Consider the following 10543-nt stretch of genomic DNA (forward strand, 5'->3'; position numbering starts at 1 on the left):
AGAACGTATATGTCGCCTATAAACGCCAGCTGAAACATTGGCTTTATCTTAAATAACGTAGCTGTGATCGACAAAACACAATACGCAAGACTCTGAACACGAAGAAACCTTGAAAGTTTTTTCGGATTACCGGAATTTTAAAAATTATCTGCAGAAAACTAAAGTAATGCTAAAGAGCCTCGGAACAGCAAAGCCGTTTGAGATAAGTGGCGAGGCAGTGGAAGCGGTAAGCGAATAAATCATCTTTAGGCCAGGTAGTGACCCCGGATCCCTACCATAAGGCATAGATAATTAGAAGGATGACAATGGGGGGAAGTGTATTTGGCCAGCATTCTCAGATAATGAATGGAAGCTTACCAGCTGCATCTTACCGGTACTCACCTACGGGGCAGAAGCGTGGAGGCTCACTAAAAGGGTTAAACTTAAATTGGGGACGACTAAGCGAGCTATGGAACGGGAGATGATAGGTGTAACATTAGGGACAACAAGAGAGCGGAGTGGGTCAGCGAACAAACATGTGTTAAGGACATATTAGTAGAAATTAAGAAGAAGAAATGGGTGTGGGTAGGGCATGTAATGCGACGGCAAAGTAACCGTTGGTCCTTAAGGGTAGAAGAGTGGATCCCTAGAGAAGGCAAGCGTGGCCGGGGGTGGCAGAAAGTTACTTCGGCAGATGAGATCAAAAAGTTTGCGGGGAGAGAAAAATACACGTCTAATAAAAACGAGCAAGTTTGGTGCTAGATGGCAGGGGCACGAGCCCTGTGGGGGGTGACCTTAGTCCGGGATGCCCTGGTCCTGGCAGGCTGCCCGGGCTCTAGCGACGACTTCTTGTTGCGCCGCAAGGTCCGAGCTGGTCAGCCGGTCCACCCACTGCTCGTAAGTAGGGTTGCGGATTGGAGATAAAGATGGGGATTGCTGACATTCCCATACCAGGTAGTATAGGGTGCCAGGGGATGGGCAGTAGGCACAGGTGATGTAGTATTGGGTAGGGTACGTTTTGTGGAGGAGAGTACGGTGGGGGTAAGAGTTAGTTTGTAGCCTTCGAAGAGTAGTGGCTTCGTGACAAATAAGGCGATGGTGAGGTGGAGGATATCTGCGACGGCTGAGGTGGCAGTGGTTGAGGAGATCAGGGGGGGGGGAGGGAGAGGGGAGAGGGGTAACTGAGCAAGGAGGCTGCCGGTCGGATACAACCTGGCGTGCATACTCGCAGGCAGCGGCGTGGGCCGCGTCGTTTCCGGGGAGATTAGCGTGACCGGGTGCCCAGATGAGTTCAATGTTGGGTAGTTCGTCGCTGTTATCACAGTACCGGGATAATTGGGGATCTATGGGAGAGGCATTTGCCCTGCAGTGGGCGTTGGCGGGCTGCCACTACTGCTGCTGCTGCTGCTGCTGCTGATGATAATGATAATGATGATGTTGATTTTTATCAAACAATTACTCGAAGCTTAAGCATGATTTCCAGGTGTTTGCAGCAGGATGAGTATTAGTAAATGTAATGGAACAATATGAATTTACTCGGGAATCACTACAATTTTACTTCAACAATGGCTGCAAGCATTGTGCTTGGAGATAAGGTATTGTTAAATCATTTAACCTCCGAGAAACCAAGGTAGCGTTGCCAATTCAATCTTTAAGGTTGCTCGCTTGACCAAGTATGCCCTAGAAACTTTATTCTTGCGAATTTGTGTCGTATACAAATCGATTGCATTGGGTATACTGTGGGCCAAAGCTTGTTTTTGTAACCCGTGCGAGCAATGCAGGAGCAGTTAGGAATAAAGTTCTACGAATGCATTGGCGTAGTCAAGAAAGTGTGAGCAGTATAGAATATGAAAGAGAGAAACAATAAAAGAAGAGTTAGGGAAGAAATGTGGCCCATTTTTTCTATTAGCAGCGTAGTAGATATAATGATTGCGCACTGCTTGCGTTTGCAACGCTTTTATTGCACGAAAGAAGAAGACTGGATTAGGAGGGGGGTGTAGAGGAGTTGGATAGCCTTTTAAATCGGTACTTACTATCGTACACTCATGAATCGCATTTCATGGCTGTGCGCAATATTCGAAGCTGACGAAGAAGAAGGACAACGAGAATGAGATGTTGATGACGATGACATTTTTACGCCATCAAGCATGATATTTTTTTCAGCTTTCCCCAACAAAAACGTTAAGAATTTCTCGGAACAGAGCAATTTGAACAGACGACAGAAATTTACCCCGACATGAACAGACACCCTCACGATATCTAGTCACCCGTCCGGGTGCATTCAAGTCTGCTTGGGCACCGCGCTCAACTCGTACATGAGCATAAAGGCGTGAAAGAAGATGTGAGATTAGCATTGCTCCCGGCACTGTGTCCATGCATGTGCCCTAATCTTCTTTCAGTTTGTTAGTAGAAATGTCTGACATCGCAACGGCGATTGAAGATGCACCCTCCGTGCATCCTGGAGCGTAAGTGTGTCCCCTGTCTTACTACTAGCGCTATTTTTTCTCACAAAAATAGATAGGAGACCCCGCTTCTTTTGCCTTCCTTTCTTCCAGACCGCACGTGTTGCACCCCACGCAGACGCAAAGCACACTGAAGGCGACGAGACGACAGACTTGGAACAGCCTGATATCCCGGTTAGACAAAGATCAGTACACGGCACTCTCCTGCTGGCTTCTGCTCATCACATCCTTGTGCCTCTTCGTCGTCCTTCTCCTCGCATTCGGCAAGCAGGTTTGCCTAGTCGTGTTCCTATCAATCTCTGTCTTGGTCGTACTCTTTGTAGTGTTCATTCAGCCACCCGAAGGCGCATACAGGCGGCAGGCCGTGAGAGAAGTTCTCTGGCGTCAAGGTCCTGCCAGCAATGGAGCTGTTGGTGGCGCCACAGCTTCCGTGCGAAGCCGAGAGCGAATGATCACAGAACCCGCTGGGTCAACTTCTGCTCCGCAACAGGCGCAACAGAAGAAGTATCCCACCATGGGAGGTCTCAAGATGAAGCAGCCGTCCCACCAGGGCTCACCCGCCTACGAGCTCCGCAAGGCGAGCATGTTGTTCGAGAAGTACGACGACAGCGTCCGCCTGAACATGCCGCCATCACGCCCATCAACGTCGGCAGCTCCTGCACCAAAGGAGCCGAAGCGTGGGTTTATTTCCTTTCTCGCTAGGATCCGGAAAGGACGCCTTCAGGCGAGCCCTTACTACACGACCCTGACCGAGGATGAGGAGAGCAACCAGGAAGACGGGGAGAATGCGTCTCCAATGCAGTCGCACGCTGATGCCGCACCGAGCGTGAAAAGAGAAGTGCCAGAGACGAGGAAGCATATCGGCTTCCAAGATGACCAAGCGCCCGTCGTCGAAGCCGAGCAGCATGCGGGCGGGACAAGGCGCAATCGAAGGCTGTCTCAGCGGCAGAATAGCGAGACGGAGCTGATCTACCGCGGCAGGGTCGACCGTAGCCCCTCGATCTTTACCAGCGTCACTCCCAGCAGCGGCGCCACGGGCCTGAAGCCCCTTAAAAGCGGCGTCAAGGGTACGTCCACACCGAGGCTCGGCGTGAGTGCCAAGAAGGCACCTGGCATCGTGCCACGTAGAGCGGTAAACTTCTCTGGAGCGTCCACGCCCGCGCTTCACAAGAAGGCACCTCCACATTTACTAAAAGGGGATGACTGGCGCAAGGTGGCCGACTCGTCCGACTCGACGAGTGAGGAAGGCGGGCATAACGCTGACTCCGGCCTATTGTTCCCCGGTCCCCCCAAAACAGCCGAACTGTCCGACGTAAAGGAGTCGTTCAAGCTTCGCCAATCGCGCGCAACTTCGTCGTCGCCAGACCAGAAGGTGGGCCCGAGCAAGACGTACACGATGCGTGACGGTACGAAAGGAATTCGAAAGGTTTACCACGTATGGGGCATGTGAAGAGGTGCGGGACCACCTTCTGCTTTTCGTGGTGACTCCGCGCCACAACAAGCAGCAGTACAGCTCTTCACTTGAGTGGTGCGAATGAGTTGGTTTCACCAGTTCTGGTTGAATTTTAGAGTTTGCACGCTCAGATTAACAATTTTAGGTGTTTTTGCGTTCGCGTTTCTAAGCAGCGGCGGCACGTTCAAGTGTAGCTGCGTGACGAATTGAAGTTCGGGACTCGCATCAATCCTCCCCGCTCGATACTGTCACCCTGGACAGGAGAACATATTTGGATGGCGTGATGGCCCGACATAGGCACGGTGTATTTTTTTCAAAAGGGACAATATTTATCATGTTAGATTGCAGAGAAAAACCTTCCGCGTTGATTTTGTATGTCTCTGACTGGTCATTAAGCGAGAAGTAATGCTTTCTAGCACAAATATAGTGTCGCTTCACACAGCGCTATTAAATGAGTTTGCTTTGTCTTCATATCATGGTTTGCTGACTTAATTGTGAAAGCAGCCTTTCTGCCTCGCGCTTGACCAAGTCCACTCACGCTGCCATCGACAGCTCGCTTTCGTCGCAACTCTTTCCACGTATATTGGTAGCGACCAGAAGCAGAAGGTGTTGGCGGAACCGCACGAGCGCGTACTTCCACCTTAGCTGTAGTGGTGACAATAAAATTACAACAAATAGAAGATATTAGTTGGAGTGACATTCAAGAGAAGCAGACAATACACATGGTGGTTTGTGGCGCCCGCATCGCCTGATGTCGGCTGGTACTTTGGGACGCTTTGCAGTAAGTAGCACTGCATTTAGAGGTAATACGAAGAACACCGGAAGCAGAGACGTCCGTTATAGGATGGCAAGTGGCGTCGACATCTCTGGAGTGACACTGGCCGTCACCAATGCCACCGGCTCACCGTCGCTAAAGTGACGGGGCCCAAAGGTGTGCGATGTGTATTCTGAAGCTGGGTTTTTTTTAATCGGCGAGCTACTTCTCGCCAGGAAGCTTTGCCACGTTATATTATATCGTAACAGGCGAATAGTAGCAGCAGAAAGCAAACTTTTGTTACGACAAGGAGGTTCGATGATCGAAGAGTTGCAAGGTATCGGGAATGAGAGTCAAGTAAAGAGTAGCGTGAAATTGGGGTAACTGGACGATGTTCAAAAAGAGCGCCAATTAATTGCAAAGAATAGCGTAACACGTGCGATTTCCACGCATGCTAGCTTAATTTACTCGAGTTAAATGTATCCTAGCTTAGCTGAATCTATAAATGCACTCTAGCAAAGCGCTCCTTGCGCTTTGCCTGTTTTGCACTGTGAATATATATGAATGACAGAGGGTTCATTGAACGGACTGTATAATAATGGTATATTTCGAGCTAAGTAAACTATAAAAATGAGGGCTGCTTTGAGAAAAGAAAACGTGAACAAAATATAATTCCTTTAAAGAAACACGTCTTACGCACAACTTTTCAACTTCTTTCCGGACAACGTCTTTTTGGCAGAATAGCGGAGATTAATGCAGCGGCAAGTCATTATTTCAAAACTTAGTTGTCCAGCTCGCCTGGAATGAAAAATATATGCCAACTCAATAACATATTGTCAGTATTGAAGGTAGTGTGTATTTTTTAAAGCGGGACTACATTCCTCCCGCAGAAGTTTATGTATTACAGCGCAGCGACATTTGGAACACATGGACATCTAAAAAACACACTTGCGAACCTTACATCTCAGATGACGCCGCATCCGGAGAGGATTGTCGTTCGGCAATATTTTATTATCCCAAAATAAATGATCACTATCTTTCTTGTTCGATGTAACGTTCGACTTCAATTTTAAGCGCTGAATATTTTGCATAGTTAAAATTTATCCTTTTTATTCGATACCTTACCTATTCACCGAGGAAGAATCTCACTAAGTGTTTAAACAGATATACCAGGCGTTCTTGCATTTGCACGCTCGCTGTTTAGTCGTGGACAAAAAAGAGGTTTTGCTGCCACATTATGATCATCATCATCATCATCAGTATCATAACCGCTGAACGCCCTGCTTCGCGCCGAACGTTCTACCTCGAGAGATCACAAGGCAAACTGTCCTGCGTCGTCCCACTCGCTTTCAGTCCTCCTGTCGCCCTGTGTTCGCGGACCGAGCAGGTACGAAATGTTTCGATGTGCGTTTTGCAGCGAAAATAAACCATTAGCACACTTCAGCACGGTGCTGGGACCTCCCTTTCTGTAAGTACGTGCCCGTCGAGGCTTGAAACTTCGGAACTCAGCGAAAGTTTGCCATTTACGTGGCCTCCTTCAACAACGGCTACACCAACCTCACCACCGACATGGAGCACCCGGCGCAGGACTTCTTTCACTCTGGTGCTCTCTGTAAGGTTTATTAGCTGCTGCAGGCTTGCATCAACAAGCACAGGGACAATTTCTGATTGCCGAGGGGCGAGCTGTCATTGTCGTGTGCTGTTGGGTCTCTAGCCGACCATTCGGCCTGGTAATCCGTGATCATAGTGCGGTCAATGAGGTTCCAAGAGTGACAGGGCGATATCTCGTGTCGGTGGAGGTTCCCTCGAGCGCGCGGACTGGAAGGCCACGCAGGGGAGTCTGCTCAAGGTCAACGGGTTGGGTCACTGACACCGATGGAGGGGACGGGGTGGACGCAGCTGGCGTCGCGCATGGTAGGGTAGGGGAATGCGCCGAGAATCCTTCGGCTCCGTCGGTCAAGCCCATGTCGTGGATAGGCTTAGGCGAAGCGGAGGCACAGTCATACTTGTTGCAGGTAAACTGCCGCTCCCCAGACTCCAGCATGGTCAGGTCTAGATCCGACCAGGTGTTCACTTTACATGCACTTTATTTTGACAGCCGGCAGATTGAAGAAACTTTTGTTTTCCGTAAAAACTCTTCTAACACAGGGAGCACGCATCCGTCCTCGGCGCCATCTGGCCGCGCGCTCCTATCTTCGCTGGGAAAGCTGGTTAGGGGACTATTTCTGAGATTTCTCGAGATCGCCCCTTCGCATAGAAAACGTCGGCGGGGCTAGAAAAAAATAGATAGCCTTGGATCCCACCCGAAATAAAATATACAACGCACTATTTATTGAAGCGTCAAACCCTACCCCATGATTTTAGCGTTGATCACTGCAGGCGTGTTGGTTTGCTTACAGAAGTTTACTGAGAAAAAAAACATGTTAAAGGTAAAATTTATTAGTGGCCGGCAACTGCAAACTTGGTCAATATTCCACTGTATCTGGAGAGGGATTTGTATTACTAAGCCATACTATTATTTAGTGAAATGAGGAAGCGGCCACCAGTGCCTCAGCTCGATCAATGAATACATCATTAAAAAATAGCCGAGAGAACCCTGAAGTGAGGAAGAGGTTACAGACATATCACTGACGCAACACTTATTTATTCCACCAAACGCACGGCTTTTTGTGGCTTGCATTAGAATGAAAGAACAGGCGAGACAAAAACCGGGATACATTGGCAAAAAAAAGTTCCACAAATTTTGCTTATCAAAGATAACAAAAATTACTGCAAAGAAGCTTGAAAAGTTGCAGAGAATTCCTATGGATATTCTTATCAGATAAGAACACAAACATGCGATTGAACTTCGGGCGACGATGACTGAATAGCGCTGATAGTGGCGCCACTCTTATCACAAAGCATTTCTCCTTAGCTGAGGTTAAAACAACGCGCCTTGAGCCAGCTAGCGCCATCTAGGGAACAGATGCGAGGCAGGGTTAAAGCAAGAGCCAAGCGCCATGTTTCTATTCACCGGGTTAGAACTCAGGCGCCGGGGACCTTTTCTTTATAAGGGGAATTCTCGAAATATTCTTTCCTGCCCTGTCCTCTACATCCCCCCCACCTCCCCCAAGGACCTTTTTAATTCATGAAGTTTTAACAGCGAAGCTGGTTAGCAAATCGTAATTTTTCGTGTACCCCGTCAAAAATACCAAAAATACCAAGATCGCACGCACGTGAGCGCTGGCCTCGCGGCGACCGCCGGGCAGTTAACAAAACCAAGAAAATGCCTAAAATTCATGTGTGCGGGCCTCCCGATGACTGCCCGACGTCTCTTGCGCACGTTTGTGAAGTCCGGCATACACACTTACGGAGATTGGCCAAGATTGCGGCACCCGTCCGGCAGTTAAAAAGTCAATAAAAGGTCGAGCGCTCGTTCGTGCGTGCCTCGCGGCTACTGCCCAGCGTCCCCGGCGCACGTTTGCAAGCCAAGCATACCCACTTCGGGAGATTGGCCAAGAATGGACAAAAAAAGAGGAGGATGTAGCCTTTATTGTGAAAAAAGAAGAACTCCAGCGATCGCAGTAATCGTAGCAACACTTGCTCGGAACGAGAAAAGCACGTCATAGCGCACGTCAAGGTGATGTCCAGTGATTATCACTTTCAGAAAATGAAAGAAGCCCACACTTGTAGCAACAATGATAAACTGAAGGTAATTGCTAGCGAAGAAGAAGAAAATATTCTGCAATCGTAGACTTAAACCTTCGTGATGGACGTGAAGGCTGCGTACTGCTTCGCTACCTTCAAGTCTTCCGCGTTAGTGTGAGATTCGTTCATTTTTTTACTGCTACAATGCACTTTACTTCTTATGCCAGTGGTATAGAGTCACGATGAGAGCACGCTTCTTTCCTTCGCGTTTTATTAAGACGGCAGTTTTTCTTTGCCTACTAAAACGGCGAAATCTTTGTCTGTCTGTTCGTCTGTACATATTGATTGATTGATTGTAGGGTTTAAAGCGCCGACGCAACGCAGGCGATGAGGTGCGCCGTAGTGGAGAGCTCAGGATTGATTTTGTCCACCTGGGGATCTTTAACGTGCGCCGAAATCTCGTACACACGGGCGTTTTTGCTTCGTCTGTCTGTCCGTCCGTCCGTCCGTCCGTCCGTCCGTCCGTCCGTCCCTCGATTGAGCCTCCCAGGTGACAGTTCAACTGAATTATTGACTGAGAAGTTTACATAGGCAAGAGATTTTCAGTCTAATCAATCTAGAAATATGTTCCATATCTGTCAACACTGCTCGGGGAAAAAATAAAATTATGTTTAGTTGAGAAAGAGCGTCAATACATAATTGGTGTCTTCAGTGTTCTTATGGTTAAAAGTAGGTGTGTGCTCGATTTTTAGGATAACGAATAAAAAACGCGTTAAATTGTTTTCACCGCGAAATACAAATGGCTTGCGCCCGTGGCCAGCGCTCGTGGATCGAGCGCTAAGTCTCAGCAGCCCGAATCATACCTCGGCAAAACTGGACGTCACTCACTCACACTCCCTAAAAATATATTTTTTTTCATCAAGCACTCAGTTGCGATCCGGCGATTACTCACCGTCATCACTCGCACTAACTAGCGCTCACGCTCACCACTCACACTCAGTCACTCCCCCCCTCCCTCCTTTAATCACTTACACAGACAGACAGACAGACAGACAGACAGACAGACAGACAGACAGACAGACGTACAAAGCAAAATTTTCGGGTTTAACCAAACAAATCTTGTCTTTAAAAGCGCTCGTGCAGTAGCATTCATGTTCACGAAGCGGTGCTGATACTGCTAAAAAATGAGCAACCTCCAAGCGCACGCACGAAAAGTAACCGGTTGTCTGGACATTAGTGACGAAGCATCTGCGCGCCGTTCAGGAAACACTTCACCTGGCGCAGTGACGTTGCACTCAAAGCCCAACTTCGCCATGGCCGGGCGTCACCGGCGTTATCGCTGGCAGTTCACGAGGTGTATATGTTCCATGAAGCACTAGAAATTTCGGCGAGAGTTATTAGATCAATTGACGACCATAGTAACCAGTTTTTGAATAACCAAAAAAATACGGTGGACTCTACTGCCTTTACAAAGACTTACGAAGTGCTGGCACTGCTCTTTCCTGGCAAAAGTTATGGTAATTCACAAGCGCTATCACGAAACACGAAGCACACCAGTCTGCACGAACTGTAACCAGAAAAACCATGATTCAAGGGAAATGACGGGTACGCTTACCGGCAATCTTGGTTCCTTGCTGATCCATCCTTCGAGCCACACGGCGATACACAACTTCCGCAGAAAAAGTCTTGCATTATCATCATCACTAGTCAAGCACAAGTTTCAGAGCATGTATAAGTTGCTCCTCCCCAGCAGTGTCCTTCATCACCACCGTGGCTGACGCAAAAACAGAGCTTACGCGCACTGCAGCTCCTAACGGGGAAAATGTTTGTTGCGACGAACTTGCCCACTAACACGTGGTTTGTGAATGGTAAACCCAAGCAGGGGCCCAAATCTCTAAAACGACGGGGCGTCGCTTTGAAACGACGGGGTAGCGCCATGCAAATGCATGTGTTATGGGGTTCGGGCCGTAGCTTTGACAAAGCTGTGCACTCAGTGTGAGCCGCAGAAAAGCGCTGTGGCAAGGGCGCGAAACGACACCCACTGCCCCCCATCGTTTCACTAGTCGCATCGTGCCTTGCCACAGTGCTTTTATGCGGCTCACACTGAGTGCACAGCTTTGTCAAAGCTACGGCCCGAACCCCATAACACATGCATCTGCATGGCGCTACCCCGTCGTTTCAAAGCGACGCCCGTTTTTTAGAGAATCTTGCACCATGTCACCATTTTAAGGATCGAAATAGAGGAAGCTTCATTTCCCCGGAGTTAAC

At 48.6% G+C, this 10543-nt stretch overlaps 1 long non-coding RNA gene across 1 annotated transcript in view; it reads right to left on the bottom strand.

Annotated features, from left to right (window-relative positions):
* Window positions 1-10075, bottom strand: part of LOC144175246 (uncharacterized) — a gene marked incomplete in the record, with an annotated part of 119278 nt that extends 109203 nt beyond the window's left edge. Inside the window, 1 exon segment of the long non-coding RNA XR_013323629.1 lies at window positions 9891-10075. This is a non-coding gene — a long non-coding RNA (uncharacterized LOC144175246).
* Between the last annotated feature and the right edge of the window lie 468 nt (window positions 10076-10543).

The sequence above is a fragment of the Haemaphysalis longicornis genome, unplaced genomic scaffold (assembly GCF_048455015.1).
Source record: "Haemaphysalis longicornis isolate Haplotype H1 unplaced genomic scaffold, Haemaphysalis longicornis Haplotype H1 scaffold_3, whole genome shotgun sequence".
NCBI classification, from domain to species: domain Eukaryota; kingdom Metazoa; phylum Arthropoda; class Arachnida; order Ixodida; family Ixodidae; genus Haemaphysalis; species Haemaphysalis longicornis.